At 48.0% G+C, this 18,062-nt stretch overlaps 4 non-coding genes across 4 annotated transcripts; all 4 read right to left on the reverse strand.

The window, feature by feature from the left end:
* Positions 1 to 13,583: 13,583 nt before the first annotated feature.
* Positions 13,584 to 13,657, reverse strand: Trnat-ggu. The gene has a single exon. It is a non-coding gene; the product is annotated as a tRNA-Thr (tRNA).
* A 360-nt stretch (positions 13,658 to 14,017) lies between these two features.
* Trnat-ggu lies at positions 14,018 to 14,091 on the reverse strand. The gene has a single exon. It is a non-coding gene; the product is annotated as a tRNA-Thr (tRNA).
* A 360-nt stretch (positions 14,092 to 14,451) lies between these two features.
* On the reverse strand, positions 14,452 to 14,525 carry Trnat-ggu. Its single transcript has one exon. It is a non-coding gene; the product is annotated as a tRNA-Thr (tRNA).
* Positions 14,526 to 14,885: 360 nt separating this feature from the next.
* Trnat-ggu lies at positions 14,886 to 14,959 on the reverse strand. Its single transcript has one exon. It is a non-coding gene; the product is annotated as a tRNA-Thr (tRNA).
* Positions 14,960 to 18,062: the final 3,103 nt, after the last annotated feature.

Genomic DNA, 18,062 nt, shown 5'->3' on the forward strand with positions numbered 1-18,062 from the left:
GTTGCAAAATAATAAACACGAAACTAAGCCTGCATTGGTGAAAACAAATTCAGCAGACATACAACCTTCTAGAAAGGGAGCGAAAGCCATCCGGGCGGCGGCAGCTTAGTGTGTTTTCGCAGCTTAGTGCGTTTTCGCTCTGGTTTGCTGAGCTTGTGGTCGTTGGTTCGAATCGCGGTAAGCGGTATTTGTTTTCTTACATTTTTTTTTCATTTTAAATGTTTTTTCTCACCTTTTTGTATTTGCTTTTATTTTCAAATTTTTTTTCTCGCCTCTTCTATTATTTTGTATTATTTGGTATTATTTGGTATTATTTTGTATTATTTTGTATTATTTCGTATTATTTCGTATTATTTCGTATTATTTCGTATTATTTCGTATTATTTTAAACATTTTTTCTCACCTCTTTGTATTAGTTTTTATTTTAAATATTTTTCAGCTTTTTGTATTACTTTTTATTATTTTAAATATTTTTCTCTCACCTTCTTGAATTCGTTTTCTTTTTCTCACTTTGTGTATTAGTTTTTATTATTTTAAATATTTTCTATGTTTATGCTGTTGTCGGCACCCTTCTTCAGGGTAGCAATCACGCAGAAGGTGAAAATAAAAAGTGCCAACCCAAATTCGACTTGATGCAATCCAGAAACATTGGCCCTCTTGTTTTGCCGGGATGATTCGCTCCCTCCGTGCTAATAGGTGGGTCAGTGTAGTAGGCAAACAGCGCAAGTCCTTTCAACGAAGAAATAAAATTAATAAGAATGGGTACATTTAGAGCAAAATGGGAAAATGTAAGTGGTAAAACTGCCACATTAATGAAGCCAAAGTTTGTCATGAAAGCGGTCATCTTCACCCACTATTGAAACAAAAATACCGCCATTTTAAGGCAGTAATTTAGTTGAGCTCATAGCTCATAAGAACATCTCTTAATTTTCTGACTTCCGGAAAGTAGTATTTAATTTTGTTCTGGTAGATCAGCGCTATCCCCCGCGTGCCACCAGGTCTTACTTATACAGGTTGCGCTCCGCAGTTTTGCTTATTGTTAGACCCAAACACTTTTTTATTCCTGAGATTCAAGTACAGCGCGGATAATTGAACTAGCTTTCAGAAATGCTATCGTTCGGCATTGTGATATTTATTTTTCGTAGTGTCATTCACAAACCCAGCAGTGTGTACATCCACAACGCATTGGCGTTTCTGGCTTTTTTGAGTAAAGCAAAAAAGTTTTTATATCCGCGTTCCTCTAGTACGGTACGTCGTATAACATAAGCTATTAAAGAGTCAGATATCGTTTGGCTATGTGAACATTTAAAATATTTCTCTTAGATGATCGTAACTACCATATAAAACAGTCGATTCCTGCCTGAAATAGCATATCTTCACACTAGATTAAAATCACCAATAAAATGATCTCTCAGGAGCTTTATGTACTGCTCGTAGCTTCATAAGCAATAAACGCATCTCTTACTTTTCTAGTTTCTGGAAAGTAATGTTTATTATTGTTTCTGTAGCTCAAAGCGCGTGCTCAATCATGCCACGTCTTTTTTCTTTTTTCATTCGAGGCTCCGCTATACTGTTTTTATTTTTTATCAGAGCCAAACACGTGCGTATAACGCCAGACCTTAAGTATAGTACATCAAATTAAACTAACTTCCTCAAAAAAGTATCGTTCGGCGTTGTAAAATATAATTTTCGTGGCGTAGGGGGTCAGATTCTCAAATCCTGGACTGCAAATTTTCCTCACGGCATTGTTGTTTTTTTTTCGCGGTTTTGCGATAAAACAGGTCAGCCTTTTCAAATACGCCAGCGTCGGCAGTCATTCACGAATGATTGATCAACGCAAACATTTCCACTCGCTACATATGAATCGCCGCAGTTCGTCGGAATCTCAATGACGTTACTGCATAGTGAAAAAGGCAAAAAAATATAGAACGATGCCGGTCAGTAAACGGAAGTTCCCGGGGCTCGCCAGCCTGCGAACAGCAAAGTGCCGATGCCCGACACTCACTGAACTTCCATGTAAATACTGCCCATCAAAGACAGCAAAATACCGATGCCGGCCAGTTACTGAACTTCCATGTAAATACTGGCCATCAAAGACAGCAAAATACCGGTGCCGGCCAGTTACTGAACTTCCGTAAATACCGGCCATCAAAGACAGCAAAATACCGATGCCGGCCAGTTACTGGAACCTCCATCGAAAGACTAGCCATCAAAGACTGCAAAAACGCGATGCCGGCCAGTCACTGTAACTTCTACGGCTGGACTGGCCAATGAGCAAGACGAAACACCGACGCCGGCCGGTTCCGGTAGCTCCCCGGGGCCCATGGCCAGGCGCTGCCATCCTGTTACCATGGGCGGGCCGGCGTAGTCCCGATACCGGCCGACGCAGAGTCCTACCTGCATCTACATGTTGACTGGCACCACATAGTGCTATATACAGGAGTATCAGGCATCCTATACTGTTATATATGGCAGCCGCTGGCACCATATATGACTTTATCTGGCAATATATGTTGTCATATATGGTGTCACCTTACCATATCTGCCCTGATTTCAGCCCTTGTATGGCAATATATGACCGTATATGTCTACTTATATGCCCATATACGGCCCTATATCAAATATATCTGGGTCATATATGACATTTCTGTTGTGGCCGCGTGCGGTTGTCGTGCATCGTTTCGGATCGGAACTCGTCGTCGCTGCTGTTTCATCTAGATTACTCTAAAACGACAAATCTTCTCAAGGTATGCTTTGCTTCACGTTTAGCTAGTGAGAAAAATGTTATACTCGACGCAGGATTGAATCTGCATCACAGCTTCGGTTCGAGTTTCTATATGAATGTTCTTTATATCCAGCTTGGTTCTCAGTCCGAGTTGAGGTTCCAAAGGCAAGTGTCTGCTCTCGTGGACGTCGGGATCAACGCAGTCAACACTTTTTCGGACATGCACGGAAAACGATGTACCTTCTCACTTTGAGCGACACCTGAAGCAAGCTGGAGCGAAGTACCTCTTGACCAACCAGGTACAAAAAGTTTCAATATTAATTTTGTGCATTTTCTTGTGTCAGATTTCCGTTAAAAAGTTTGATACTTCTGATATATATGATTTATGTAAGTCGAGGCACAAAATCCACATATTGTCAGACCATTATTGATAAACAATCCGCACACCAATGATATGACAAATTCGACAAGTTTGGTGAGTTAATTTCTTTTTTGTCTGTTCTTACCGCATGCAGAGGTGCCAGACAGGCCCACTTCGTCGGTTCACCACATATACTCAACAGCTGAGAAGACTGTTATTTACGGCCGAAAACCAGGAGAACGTGTTCCACTCAGTGAAAGCCTTCGTGATCGCACTTCCGCAGTCGTTGATACTGCTCCAAAAACTGCTTTTGCCCAAGGATGCTGAACCCCGAGTGTTAATGCACGGAAAGCTGAAAGCGTTGCTGGTTAAGCTGGGACAATGAAGACATGGGTGAGCTTTGTCGAACATTACCTTGCATAAAAATTTTATTCTTTTTGGAACATCGTCGTGGACAGGGCGTTTTAATTTTTGTTTGTAATTACTTTAAGGCTTTGACAATAAAGGGAGTAGTTCTCAACATTTGTTGCATTATTTAAGTTGCCCAAGCACATATCTTTACGCGGGATGTTCATATTCGCCAATGAGCGAGGCTATATACGCGTAAAAATTACAAGAGTCACAAATATAATACTATTGACTATAGTCAACTTTAAATGAGGGTCGATATTAGGGGCGAGGGACGTGCTTCGTGTTTAATTTTATTGCTAAAAGCTGTATTCAAGGAGGGGGTAAATTGGCGAAAATGACTTGCTAAAAAGTATACATTTTTAGATACTATATACACAGCGTATTTTTTATTCTTTACGGTGTTTTTAATAAAAGGAGGTATTGCTACGTGGATGCAGTCTTTGCCGCATTTTTGCGGGGCTCGGCGGACACTAGGTGAGGGGATAAACGTCCCATTTTGTTGACTAATTAATCAAAATATGTTGAATGACTTTTGAATTAATGGCTCAATTGGCCATGCCGCAATTGCAGTGATAACGGGAGCAATTATTAAAGCCTGACCCAATTTATACAGTTCAAAAAAACAGAATTACCACTTTTGAAATATTTGTCGTTTCAAAGTTTGCTTTCTTTGGTTGATTCAAAACCGCTCGCAGAAAGGCGCGCCTGATTATGGTGCGTAGAAGCGTGACGCAGTTTTATCGGCTGCTCGTAACTATCTCGACGGCGTGCCTTTGGAGGACGCGCCGTTGTCAAACTTAAATAGTAGTGACGGAGGGACAGAGGTAACTGCGTCACTTTCCTGCTGATTATATTCAGCTTCCGGCCTTGAATTGACCGAAGGCAACATTTTAACCATGAATATCTCAAAGATCGTTGTCTTTTCACGAATCGCCTCGATTGGGTTAGGCAGTAACCATTACTCACGTTATGACTTCAATTGCAACATGACCAATTAAGCCATTAATTCAAAGGTTAGTTATCAAATTTTGATTAATTAATGAACATAATGTGAAATTTATCATCTCATATAATTTCCGTCGGCCAAACAAAAATACGGTGAAGACTGCATCACGTAGGTATTACCACTTTTTCTAAAAACAACTCTAATGAAAACAACAAAAAAAGCCCCGACGCAACGGTCGCCCACATTTTAAAACCTTACAAAAAAAATTTAAAAAAGAAGCGTGTATGTTAGACGCTACCGTAACCTTTATGCAGGAGCTTCCACGTGACCACTGCATAGAGGGTACAGTGTTTGCGGTTACATTGTAACTCCTATATTCAAAGGCACGAATTTGCAAAAACGTACCCTCTGCTAAAGGTTACCCCGCTAAGAGTGTATGCGGGCACCTTACAGCGGAACAGTAGTACAGCCAACTTTAATAGAACTCAGTATACTGCCATGGAACATTCCCCAAAGAAGTTGCACCGATCTGTACGTCGGAACCTAACTATCGGCGATCCCAACGCTGCCATTTCTCCCGCCGCAACCACTAAGGTAACTGCACAGCTGTTTGAATTGGCTCAGAGTATCGCATTCGATAGCGTCAACTGTTACTCTTCTATATTGGCTTTCATCGGAAATATCGTAGCCAGAACAGATTATGTAGAAGGAATATCAGGGTAAGAAAAATTTATTTGCCACCAATGCGTGATTGTACAATGTCACAAGGTCACATGTGATATATGTTCTAGACAAAACAATGTTTACCCGTCGCAATGATCAATCCGGCCGTCGCAGCCGACGAGGCGGAACCAGAGTGCCCGATTACAACATGTCCAAGGACAGGCAAATCAAATGTACCTGGCCGTTGATCACCGTCAGGTACCGGCACGACCAGCGCCGCAGGAACTCACACTCCCAAAGGAGGAACAGCTCACACTCCAAAAAAGTGACCAGCTCCCGTCGCAAACTCCATAAAAGTGGTCACATCGCCCGTTGGCAACGCTGCCGCACCTTCGAGGAGCAACGGTTGCGCCAGATGACCCATTGGGCCAGCGCGATCACAAGGAAAGCGAAATTCCCTCGGGGCCGACGACCCTGACTAACATAAGGGCGCACACCAGCGTCAGGTAAGGCATGCGCCACAAGGCGCAGGAAAATCTGCGCCACCACGCACTGCGCCTTTACGTGGACGTTTGTATCCACTGCGCTGCAGTTGGGACACTTAACGTCAATGACCAAACCCCAACGGAAAAGGCGGTTCTTGGTTGGTAAGACTCCTCAACCTTTCTTCCACTGGAAGTCACACACTTCTCCTGGCAGGCTACCGTGGGGGAGGGGTGGTCCTATGTACGACGGCCCAAGCACCGGCACTGGCGCCGGAAACTGCGACGAGTTGAGGATCTCAACAAGACGAGACGCAGGAGCCTCAACAATGTCTTCCTTTGATACATGGGCGCGGAGCTGCCGGAAAGTCTCAATAGCAGCTCTGTAGAAAGGCGGAACCGTTTCCACGCGGGCGCCAATGAGGGGCGGTTGCGAGGGTTCCAGGTCACTATACAATGTTCCGAGAAAATACACCGACAGCGGATGGGCCGGGTTGTCCGTGTCATCGAGGATAGTCAAGAAGGTCTTGAGAGCCAAAGTGGACGCTGTCAGTTTGATACAAGGAAAGCTCCAGCCACCGCGCTTTCGAGGGAGGCTGAGCGCGGGGCGAGCCACCAGAGCCGTCTTGCCTGCCAAAAAAAAAGGACACGAGAGAAGAGCGCTCCTGGCGTAGAAACGAAGAGGGCAGTGAAGCTACGCGCGCGACCTGCTGAGTCGACCGCAAATCACTGACTGTGCCAAGTAACGCTGTACGGCCATTGGGAAGGCATATCCCCGGGCCTCTTCTACGCACAAGTTTATGTCACGCGCAAACGCCGACCACGTCTCGCGTGCCACGCCGTCTCTAACAAAGGTCACCCCCAACATTTTGATAGTTCGGTCAACGGGGAGCGGCAAGGGATCGGGCGGAGGATCGGCTTACAATCTTCGACTTGGGGGAGTTGTGCTCCGCGCCGGACGAAGCCGCATAGGTCGCGAAAACCTGAAGCGCACCCAGTACACTGCCGCCATCACGGGCAAAGAGCGTCACATCGTCAGCGTACGCAGTCCCTTGACCTGAACAGTTCCCGGGAGCTGTAGGCCACGAACGTTCGAGGCTCTTTCAAGTCCAAGAAGGAAAGGTTCCAAATTGAGCACAAACAGGAGTGGGGAGAGAGGGCACCCCTGACGGACGCCCCGCGTGACTGTGAGCGTGCGGCCGGGATTCCATCAACAAACAAGTCGCTGTGCATATCGTTGTAGAGACACTCGAACAGAGAAATGCCCTTCGGAGGTAATACAAAGGCGGCCAAGATCCTGAACAGATATATGTGTTCTACGCGATTGAAGGTCTTTGTTTGATCAAGGGATACAAGCAGACCCCCAGCCCGTCGGGATCGTGTGTACTCCACGAGGTCCCGCGTAAGGGCAACCAGGGAATGGATGGTGCGACCTGGAACCGAGCATGTCTGACGCAGGTTAATCAGTTCTGGGAGTACGGTCTGCATCCGCAACTACAAAACAGTGGTCAGAAGTTTGTAGTCCGCGTTCAACAACGTAATTGGGCGCCAAGCACCCGGGTCACCAGGGCTTCCCCCCACCTTGGGGAGAACTGTTCGACCAAGCCGGAAGGACGCCGGAAGGCACTGTTCCTCAAAGAAAACCCGTAAAACGCCGCAAAAAAGGTCGCAAACTACAGGCCAAAAAGTCTTATAAAACTCTGTTGGGACTCCGTCCGGCCCGAGCGCCGAGCCTGATTTCATCCGCGAAAGGGCGTGTTGAAGCTTCGCCGGGCTAGGGGTCTGTTCTAAGGTGGAACCAAAATCGTCGGGAACTGTAGGAAGTCCATAAAGAAATGGGTGGTCGAGCAGCTCAGGGCGACCAGCCTCATCTTCTGCCTCCGCGAGAGCCCTAAAGTGGGAAGCAAAGGTTGGAAGGTGGACTACGTCTGTGGGGGTGCTTGTCGAGGGAGCAGGGGCAGGGCTCCAAAAGGGCGCGCTAGAGCCCGGCCGCTGAGCCCGCTTTATGCCCCATGCCGCCCCTGCATGGAGCATAAATCCCGCCACCTGCCCTTGAGATGGTCCCACGTAGCGGGGTCGGGCGCATTCCAACAAGAGACTCTTTTATTAGGTTGGACTTTTGTTAGGTCTGCACGCACCCATCTCAAGACGCGCTACCTGAAATCTCCGGTGAGTCGTGGTTGTATAAAAACAATAGTAAATATGCCGCGAAACTTTGCAAACTAATTTTTTAAAAACCATCCCGTGCCTTCTATTTTGTACCAATCTCCAATAAAGGTTCCTACAAAAATAGTTTATTTCCGTTTGTTTTTATGCAAAGTAGTAGCTTTCTTAAAGCATGCCCGCCAAAAATGTTACTCTTTCTGTGGATGCTCGTAGAGGGCGCCACCGCCGTAACTACCCATGTTCGCCCTGCTGCGAGCGTTGGCGGGGCCTAAGCGGTTTTTATTTAAGGCCGTGGGGGTGCAAATTTTGTAAACCTCTCGCGTGCGCGCGCGTATGTGTGTGTGAGTGTGTGTACGCGCGCGCCCGCGCGCGCTTTGCTCAGCTTTGTTTTGGAATGGCACAGGTTTGTTACCCGTTTTTACACGTGTATCTTTCTGTTTTGAGTTTGAATTTATTTTCCTCTACCGTATCCCTTTCCCTACTTGGTGGCGGGCTAGCAGCGTCTCATCAAGGGTCTCAACAACCTTTCTGCCTAGCCATCCACCTTGCCAAGTGGGTATCGCAATTTGTGCAAATAAAAATTAATATTATTATTATCATTATTTCGTTCTTAGGCCAGTGATGTGGTCTTTATTACAAGCCAAGTACTGTGCTAACTTGACATGACCTGTGCTTCATTTTTTTAAATATTTTGATATCTTTGTGTGTGTTCTTCATGTAATGTGACTATCCACATACCAACAGCTCTGGACACTAACTTTACCAATGCTTCAACGTTGTTTTTCTTAAAACTTGTGTGCGTGTGTGTTTACGTGCTGATGCACTCTTCACAATGTTGAAATTATTTGATGTATAACTTTAATACTGTTGGTTTAGCCACACAAGCCAATTCTGGCTTCGGCTGACCCGAATCATACTTCGTCGCATCCGAAAATAAACTATTATTATTATTATTATTATAATAATTAGTATTATTATTATCGCCATTGTCACAAGGTCTGTGGCGAAAACTACAGTCCTACAGTGGCGAAAACTCAAACGCTCCTTGCAACTAGTGAACACGGCCGTTCATTGGTTGTTGCCTTCTGGACGCAGCGGGAGACGCGACGCCTAGACGCAGAATACCTGGCTCCTCCAGATACGCCGGAATGCGCCTAAAAACTCTGCGTTTCGACCCGGCGCCGGAAGTGACGTCAAAACGCAGGCGCAGACGCGACGCAGACGCGACGCAGACGCGACGCAGACGCGACGCAGACGCGACGCAGACGCGATGCAGACGCGATGCAGACGCGGAGGAAAACGTGCCATGTGGGCTAGCCTTTAAGGCGCATTCTCACCGGCAATGTAAGCAGTCGCGCGATGCGACTAGATCGCATCGCAAAAAGAATTAGATAATCACACCGGCGTGCGCGATCAGCGAGTCCAACGCCTTCGTGGGCGAGTCGTTTCTCATAACTCGCTCTGAACGTCGTTGATTGGTTCAGCCGCTCCGCGAATAGATCGCATCGCAAAAAAGTCGGGTCGAGTAGCGACTGCTCAAATCGCGTCGCTTTTTGCCCGCGATGGTCGCTTTTGCGGTGAAAGATATCGCACGACTAGATCGCATCGCCGGTGGGAACGCGCCTATGCTCTCTGCGACGACCGCCGTTTTGGTGGCATTTATTTTAAAAAGAATTGTTCCGAAACCGTATGTTTTAGGAGTATCAGGAAACTGCCTATTATTCACGCGCTTTACTGCTGCTTGTAGTTCTCCAATTCGGAAAGTGGTGCGATATCACCTTCCGCACCGTTATGAGCACTATCACGCTACCGTGCCGCTGAGACAAAAAAAACCACCTAATGACTCAGCTGAAAGTGACATCCTCAAAGATTAGCAGAGCATCCCACTCACGTAATAACCCACCCCCCCCCCCCTTTTGCAGTTATATTCATATTGTAATACGCTTAAAGGAGTCATGAAATTAGTTTTCATTCCCCCTTAGCTTTATTCCTCAAGTCAAAAGCGGATTGAGAAATAACGTGGTCGTGACATGCTTTGGCATTGGTGCGATGACTCGAAGCTTTTAACGTGCTTTTTGAACACAACTTATAACTTGTCATTCGCAAGTGATAATAAGTTCCGTCAGGGCACACATTGACCACGAACGCGAATCCAAATATTTGTTGACGAGCGCATACATCCGAGTGACGCAGTTCTCGTGTGCAACGCGTCAGCTCGAGTCGGGCTGACGTGCTTTGGGTACCGTTGACAGGCTTTTGGTAACACTGACATGCTCTGAGTACAGCGGATGTATCACAGTGAAGAGGCGGAGAGCTTTCAAGGCAAATGAGGTACAAAATAGTCCCCTATATCTCCAAATGTTCGTAACCGAAAAGCTGGCTTTTGATTTTCTAACCTCTTTATTTTGCCCGATTAAACGATGTGCGAATAGCAAACCCCCATTGGGTAAACTCATTTGTCTCATCCCAAAATTCACTTCGTGTCGAATAAATGGATAAAAGGCGTGAACAGAACAGGACGAAAAAAGAACCACGTACGACGCGGGCAAGCGTCAACTTCCAACTGATTTAATAAAAAACACGAAACATTGTCAAACTGTCGATCCCCATCGCCTAAACACATGTAGCAAATGAAGGTTCCTATCGCTCATCACAGGCAGCCCTCAAGAAGCACAATATCTTTGTTTAGCGGATAAAGGGACGGCTGCTTACGGATTTTTCAGCCGCTTTGTGTATACCGAAAGCTTCGATTTATCTGCTTTCCATCTTCTTCTTCCCCCTCCTAATAAACCATCTGTGCTCTAACAAAGTTTCACACTCGCATCGTTCGCAGTGCTCCGCAAGATGGTCACCCGAATCAGTGCTTCCGACTAGCGTGTGTTCCCGCGCTCTCTTATTAAAACATCGGCTGGTCTGACTGATGTAAACCTGTCCGCAACTACAAGGAATCTCAAAAACCAGCTTTGTCACGTCTTGTAATATTATAATCGATTTGAGCCAACTAGCCTTAAACCAAATTTTTATTTAATTTCGTGGCCCCTTTAAATCTGGAAATCAATAAGAGTAAAAGAACATAAAAAAAAAGCCTCGCGGAAAGCTGGAGCTTTCCGCGAAAGCTCCAGCTCGCGGAAAACTTTTTGTGAAGAGGGCAATGTAAATTACCTTGACCTACAAGTTCGGAACTAAGAATCTAATTTTAACATTCCTGTTTTCGTTCCGTGAAGCGGTCATAACACATGAACATGTCGGGACCACATCTAATCTTGTAATGCTTGTGTCCCACTATAGCGACAGACAGAAGCAAACCACAACGACAAGCCTCAAACCAAAGTATTTCGCGATCCGGGAGTCTGCAGAATAAAGGATGCTATGCTGAAACACGAGCATCATGCATGCGAGGGTATCTTTGGCAGGCAATCGCTCGTGCTTACTTCACGAGCACCTAATGACTATACTTCATAGATAAAATAGTAAGGGTGCAGGCCAGCTGGTGGATGTTAACCATGTTGAATATACCTGAGACTGGGGTAGAAAGGAACATAAAAGTCGAAGAAACAGAGAGGGACAGGAGACGTCGTCCTGTCCCTTTCTGTTTCTTCGACTTTTATGTTCCTTCCTACCCCAGTCTCAGGTATATTCAACATGACTATACTTCGTTGCACAATATCTCCTAGCGTAGCCAAAGCTACAAGCCCGAGACCAGCGCTTTTTGCCTTTCTCCCCAGCTCGCGCGCTCGAGCAAAGCCTGAACGCACGGAACTTTCGCGCTCGCGCTTCCAGCTTTGCCTTCGCTCGCACATCAGGTGAAGCGAGGTATAAACGCCTGCCAAAGGTACCATCGCGAGCATGCTGCATGGGTTTGAGGCTTGTCGCTGTCTTTTGTTTCTGTAGCTCGCTCTAGTGGGACCCGGGCATAAACATCTCCGGAACGCAGCCCAGTGACGGAACCTTCCATTTTTTGTTACGTCCCTGTTTATGTTCTAAGTGAAACGGTGTTATCTATCTCATCCGGAAGACCGTTTTAAAAGCAGCACTCAAACAAAAAAAATGTCGCAGCAAAAAGTTTTTTTTAATTCTTTATTTACATGAGGAACCAGAGAAGCACGGAAGCACACTGTTTAACTTTGAAACACTTTGGGGGCTTTTTTAATTGAACTTCAAACTATAGCCAGCTGACATTATAATCGCTCGTTTGATTGCTATGTACACCTCATATACAATAAATACAAGTTTGTTTTAGTGCATTGCCTACGAATGACAGACAGCTACTTTGACGAGCTCTGAGTGGACGCTAAGCATAAATCAAATTTTCTTGCATGCTTTCCATAAGACGAGCGCAATCCATTATCGCTGTCCATAAATTGTATTCCTTTACAAGTGGAAGTTAGTTTATCGTTGCCCAAAATCGCACAGAATTCCCGTTTTGCTACCAGAATATATATATATATATATATATATATATCAGTGTGTCGAACCGAAAAAAATACGGGTTCGGTTACGCTTCAGGTTCAGGTAAATTTATTTTGTTCCGGTTCAGTTCCGGTTCGATTAATTCGATCCGCGAACCGGTTCGCGAACAGGTTCGGGGCGCTGAATCGGTTCGCGAACCGGTTCAGAAATTATAAGTGACAAATTGCAACATCAAAATAAATTACAAATAGAACATCTGAAATCAGCACATACGAAACGGGATATATCGTAGTGTAAGGCTCAGGGATTTCTACCAGGAATGGTTTCTTTAGGTGCACTCAAGGGTTACCTCACCGACGTTTACGCATTCGGACTTCATCTAATTGGGTCCGACGCAGTAGCTGTAAAATCCGCGACCTCCTTACAAACCCACTTACAAGTAGAACTCGCTAACTATCCCGTCACCTCGGCGTGTAAGCAATTGAAGGAACAGTGGGGAGAAAATACAGCTTTCTTTATTTGAACTAGCCTTCGGTAACTCAAATTAGACCCTTAAAGAAGTTTTCATTAAACAAGATACGGAATATGAAAAACACTTCACCGAACGCAACGCCAGAAGGACGTAATAGGATAAATATTAAAATAGAAGAGTTCGCTGTCTCAGAAATATGTTAGCTTCTAAGTGCCCATACGAAACCGGATGCATTATTATCAAACTCCACAGCCTTTTCTTTTCTCATTCCGATGGAAGCAAGCTTCAAGAACTCGCGCGTTCTAGAAACGCGTTATGAAATGAGCACACAGCAGCATGTAGGATATACGAGATTGTAGGAAAATGAAATCCCGTGACGCGATTTTTTTCTTTTTTTTCACAGCCTTTCAATTCTCTTTCTTTCGTGCAAGCCGCGACCAGCGCAATACTGGTTCCTATGTCAAGACTCATGGATGCAGCGTTTGTCAAGATTCATGGATGCAGCGTTTATAGTCCTAAGACTGAGTGGAGAAGAAAAATATATAAGTGAGGTGTGTGTCATTTGACGGCACTTAAAAAACAAATGGCATTGATAGCACATTCATTGTCAACAGCGCGTGGCCGAACCGTTTTCACAGGAGTCGGTAACCGTTATTTTTTTTCTGATTCAGTTCCGGTTCGGGTTCATCGCGATAACAATATAACGGTTCGGGTTCGGGTTCAGTTCCGGAAAAAATACCGGTTCGGTTCCGGTTTTCGGTTCGGTTCGGTTCCGGTTCGACACCCTGATATATATATATATATATATATATATATAATGGGATTGAGTGAAGATTGACAAGTGCAGCCGTAGTAATAATGAGAACGAAGAGGGGAGAAGGTGATTATTGAATTTATTGCATTAAAGTTAGGGAAAGGGAAAGGGAAAGAGAGCTGGCGAAATATTGGGCCAGGAGCGGGGATTGAACCCGCAACCTTCGCCTGACCGGGGCGACGCCTTAACCGATTAGACCATCCTGGCCACTGGTTTCGGCGGACTCAATTTCTGACCAGCTCTCTGTGTACTGTTTAGTTTCGAATTCGCTTAACTGGGTAGACGACAACCGTTGCTGATTTAAGGCCCGCGCTATTTCCGACATGCGGCAGTGACGTGGCACGTCATCTCAGCTTGCAAATGTCGGAAAGGGCCCGTCTTCCAGGAAATCTAGGGAACCACTCCTCCCCATAGGGACAGGCTGCACCGTATATATAATGGGATTGAGTGAAGATTGACAAGTGCAGCCGTAGTAATAATGAGAACGAAGAGGGGAGAAGGTGATTATTGAATTTATTGCATTAAAGTTAGGGAAAGGGAAAGGGAAAGAGAGCTGGCGAAAAATTGGGCCAGGAGCGGGGATTGAACCCGCAACCTTCGCCTGACCGGGGCGACGCCTTAACCGATTAGACCATCCTGGCCACTGGTTTCGGCGGACTCAATTTCTGACCAGCTCTCTGTGTACTGTTTAGTTTCGAATTCGCTTAACTGGGTAGACGACAACCGTTGCTGATTTAAGGCCCGCGCTATTTCCGACATGCGGCAGTGACGTGGCACGTCATCTCAGCTTGCAAATGTCGGAAAGGGCCCGTCTTCCAGGAAATCTAGGGAACCACTCCTCCCCATAGGGACAGGCTGCACCGTATATATAATGGGATTGAGTGAAGATTGACAAGTGCAGCCGTAGTAATAATGAGAACGAAGAGGGGAGAAGGTGATTATTGAATTTATTGCATTAAAGTTAGGGAAAGGGAAAGGGAAAGAGAGCTGGCGAAAAATTGGGCCAGGAGCGGGGATTGAACCCGCAACCTTCGCCTGACCGGGGCGACGCCTTAACCGATTAGACCATCCTGGCCACTGGTTTCGGCGGACTCAATTTCTGACCAGCTCTCTGTGTACTGTTTAGTTTCGAATTCGCTTAACTGGGTAGACGACAACCGTTGCTGATTTAAGGCCCGCGCTATTTCCGACATGCGGCAGTGACGTGGCACGTCATCTCAGCTTGCAAATGTCGGAAAGGGCCCGTCTTCCAGGAGATCTAGGGAACCACTCCTCCCCATAGGGACAGGCTGCACCGTATATATAATGGGATTGAGTGAAGATTGACAAGTGCAGCCGTAGTAATAATGAGAACGAAGAGGGGAGAAGGTGATTATTGAATTTATTGCATTAAAGTTAGGGAAAGGGAAAGGGAAAGAGAGCTGGCGAAAAATTGGGCCAGGAGCGGGGATTGAACCCGCAACCTTCGCCTGACCGGGGCGACGCCTTAACCGATTAGACCATCCTGGCCACTGGTTTCGGCGGACTCAATTTCTGACCAGCTCTCTGTGTACTGTTTAGTTTCGAATTCGCTTAACTGGGTAGACGACAACCGTTGCTGATTTAAGGCCCGCGCTATTTCCGACATGCGGCAGTGACGTGGCACGTCATCTCAGCTTGCAAATGTCGGAAAGGGCCCGTCTTCCAGCTTGCAAATGTCGGAAAGGGCCCGTCTTTCCCTTTCCCTTTCCCTAACTTTAATGCAATAAATTCAATAATCACCTTCTCCCCTCTTCGTTCTCATATATATATATATATATATATATATATATAAAGTAGAAGCCACCGAGGGTCAAACAGACTTGGAAGGTTTAATTCAACATGTAAAAGTTATACAGAAACCGCGACGTTTCGAAGTTTCGAAGGGGGACCCTCTTCCTCAAGCGGGACTTGAAAAGTGAGACCTCAAATATCGAACGAAATACCGCAGAAGCAAGAAAAACAAAAAAAGGCAAAAAATACATAAAATACAAAGATAAAAAGACAAAAATAAATATTCAAACAGCAAATCCGAAACATGGACGAGACCAGTGACACCCACGACCTTGTGTGGCACGCAGGGCACAAAGGCGGGCGGTCCGAACCGGGAACACTCGTAATTACCCGCCGCGGGCCAGCTCCGGACAGCGATCGCTCCGTCGCGGTTCCCTCCAGTTAAGTCTCGTCAAGGGCGCTCACGATCGCCCTGTGCATTGCACACGGCAGTCACGGAATATGATGATTGACGGGCATGCAATTTTGAGAGAGAATGTAAAACAGGAGGACCATAAAGCAGGGCTGGACATTTGATCGATTAACCTACCGATTAATTGATTAATGCTTTAATCGCGATTAATCTTTTTAACCGGTTAATCAATAATATTTTAACGAACCAAACTAAAGAAAAAAGTAAGCGCTTTCACCACGAAGACAAGGACGGGAGCACCTCTATGAAGGGTAAACTTTAGGTCAAAATTTAGCCTTGTCACGATCTTTCTCGAACGTGGACGAAGGGGGCCGAAGCACCCGCCGAGGAGAGACGACACGCAGCCTGGTTGTGAGGGTGGACGATGTCTGACCGGAGCGGCGTGCGCTCTACGGCGTTTATTGGGCGAGGTGATTAATGTTGCCCGCCGAGCCTGGCGGCCGCAGACGGGCGGACTGGAGGGGGGCGCCACTAACTTGTCACACTCCTCCCCCCCCCCCCAGTTTGTTTGTTATAAAACAAAACTAAATACAATGCGCACGGCCGACACCATCTCGGCGTCTGGTCATGCAAAGTCCCGGCCTGTCGACGATGAAGGTCACCCCGGCGAGTAGCGGTCAGGTGGCCTCCTCTGCCGTGCACTCCGCCTGGACACCGGTGTCGACGGGCCAGGTGTGGCAACGCCGGGCGCTGCCTGAATTGGTCGCGCTCCACCCGGTGGAGCTGCAGGGACCGGATCGGGAAGTGGCACCGGTCCAACTGGTGCCACAGGAGTGGCGACGCTTGTCGCCTCCGGGGTGGATGGCGCTCCGCTGGCCGCTACTGTTGCTGTTGTTGGGCCCCCTGCAGGCTGGTCCTCCGAAGCGACGGCCGAGGGTGGAAGCCTGGTCCCGAGGCGAGGCCTGACATGGTCGGCGTGCCGGTGCCAGGTGGTCCCGTCGGGCATGCGAACGAGCAGCGACGAGGCACTCGCTGGTGAAACCACACGCCCGGCAGACCAGGGTGGGCCAGGACGAAAGTTCCTGGCGTAGACCGACACTCCCGGCTCCGGCAAACGCCCGGGACGGCACCCTCGGTCAGCAGCCAGCTTCTGCTTCAGCTGCTTCAGGAGCGCCGTGGACCGGAGGTCTGGATGCAAGACGTCCAGGGGGGTCTTGACCATTCGGCCCAGCAGAAGCTCGCAGGGGGCACGGCCAGTGACCTCATGCGGTGTGGACCGGTACTGAAACAGTACCCGGGCCACCTGTGTCCGGAAATCCCCGGGCTGGCTCCTCTTGAGCTTGTCCTTGAGTGTCTGTACCACCCGCTCTGCTGCACCATTGGAAGCGGGGTGGTACGGCGGAACCAGCATCCGGCGGATCCCATTCCTCTGCAGCCAGTCGAGGTACTCGGCGCTAGCGAAAGCGGGACCATTGTCGGACACGATGATGTCCGGCAATCCCTGCGCCGCGAAGACCTGCCGCAGAGCCGCAATGGTCGCGCTTGCCGATGGACTGGTGACTGGCAGTGCCTCCACCCACTTGGAGAAGGCGTCCACTACCACCAGGAAGTAGTGGCCCTTGAAGGGTCCCGCATAGTCCACGTGCAAGCGGGACCACGGCCTCTGTGGGAACGGCCAGGGGGTGATCTCCACGTGGCGCGAGGCTCGCTGGTTCTCCTGGCAGACTTGGCAGCCTTGCACCTGGTGCACGATGTCCTGGTCCAAGCCAGGCCACCAAACGTGCGACCGTGCCACCATTTTGGTCTTGTCAATGCCAGGATACCCCGCGTGCAGCAGCTGCAGCACCTTGGCCCGCGGACTTTGTGGAATCACCACCCTGGAACCCCACAGGAGGCAGCCTTGCTCCAAGCTCAGCACGGCGGTCTTGTGGCTGTATGCCTGGTGACGCAGCTCCTCCCCTCGGGCAACCGCCTTGACCACCTGGGACAGCACCGGGTCCCGGCTGGTCGCCTGCGCCACCGCAGTCCTGGTGAGCACCCCCGGGTAGGCCCGCTCCAGCAGGAAAACGTCAGCTGGCTCAGGAACAGCAGCAGGCACCTCCGGCAGGGGCAGGCGGCTCAGGGCGTCTGCAGGTCCCTGGTCCTTCCCAGGGCGGTAGACCAGCTTGTACCTGTAGGCTGCCAGCGTCAAGGCCCAGCGTACCACTCAAGGCGAGGCTTGCACTGGGACTGCCTTGTCAGGTCCCAGCAGCCCCAGAAGCGGCTTGTGGTCCGTGACTGCCTCGAACTGCCGGCCCCACAGGTACTGATGGAAGCGCTGGAACCGAAGATGAGGGCCAAGCCTTCCTTGTCGAGCTGGCTGTAGCGTTGCTCCGCCGCATGTAGTCGACGAGAAGCAAACGCCACAGGGCGTTCCTGACCATCCTGACCCCGGTGCGACAGGACGGC

Source organism: Ixodes scapularis, unplaced genomic scaffold (assembly GCF_016920785.2).
Source record: "Ixodes scapularis isolate PalLabHiFi unplaced genomic scaffold, ASM1692078v2 PGA_scaffold12__126_contigs__length_90152505, whole genome shotgun sequence".
NCBI classification, from domain to species: Eukaryota; Metazoa; Arthropoda; class Arachnida; order Ixodida; family Ixodidae; genus Ixodes; species Ixodes scapularis.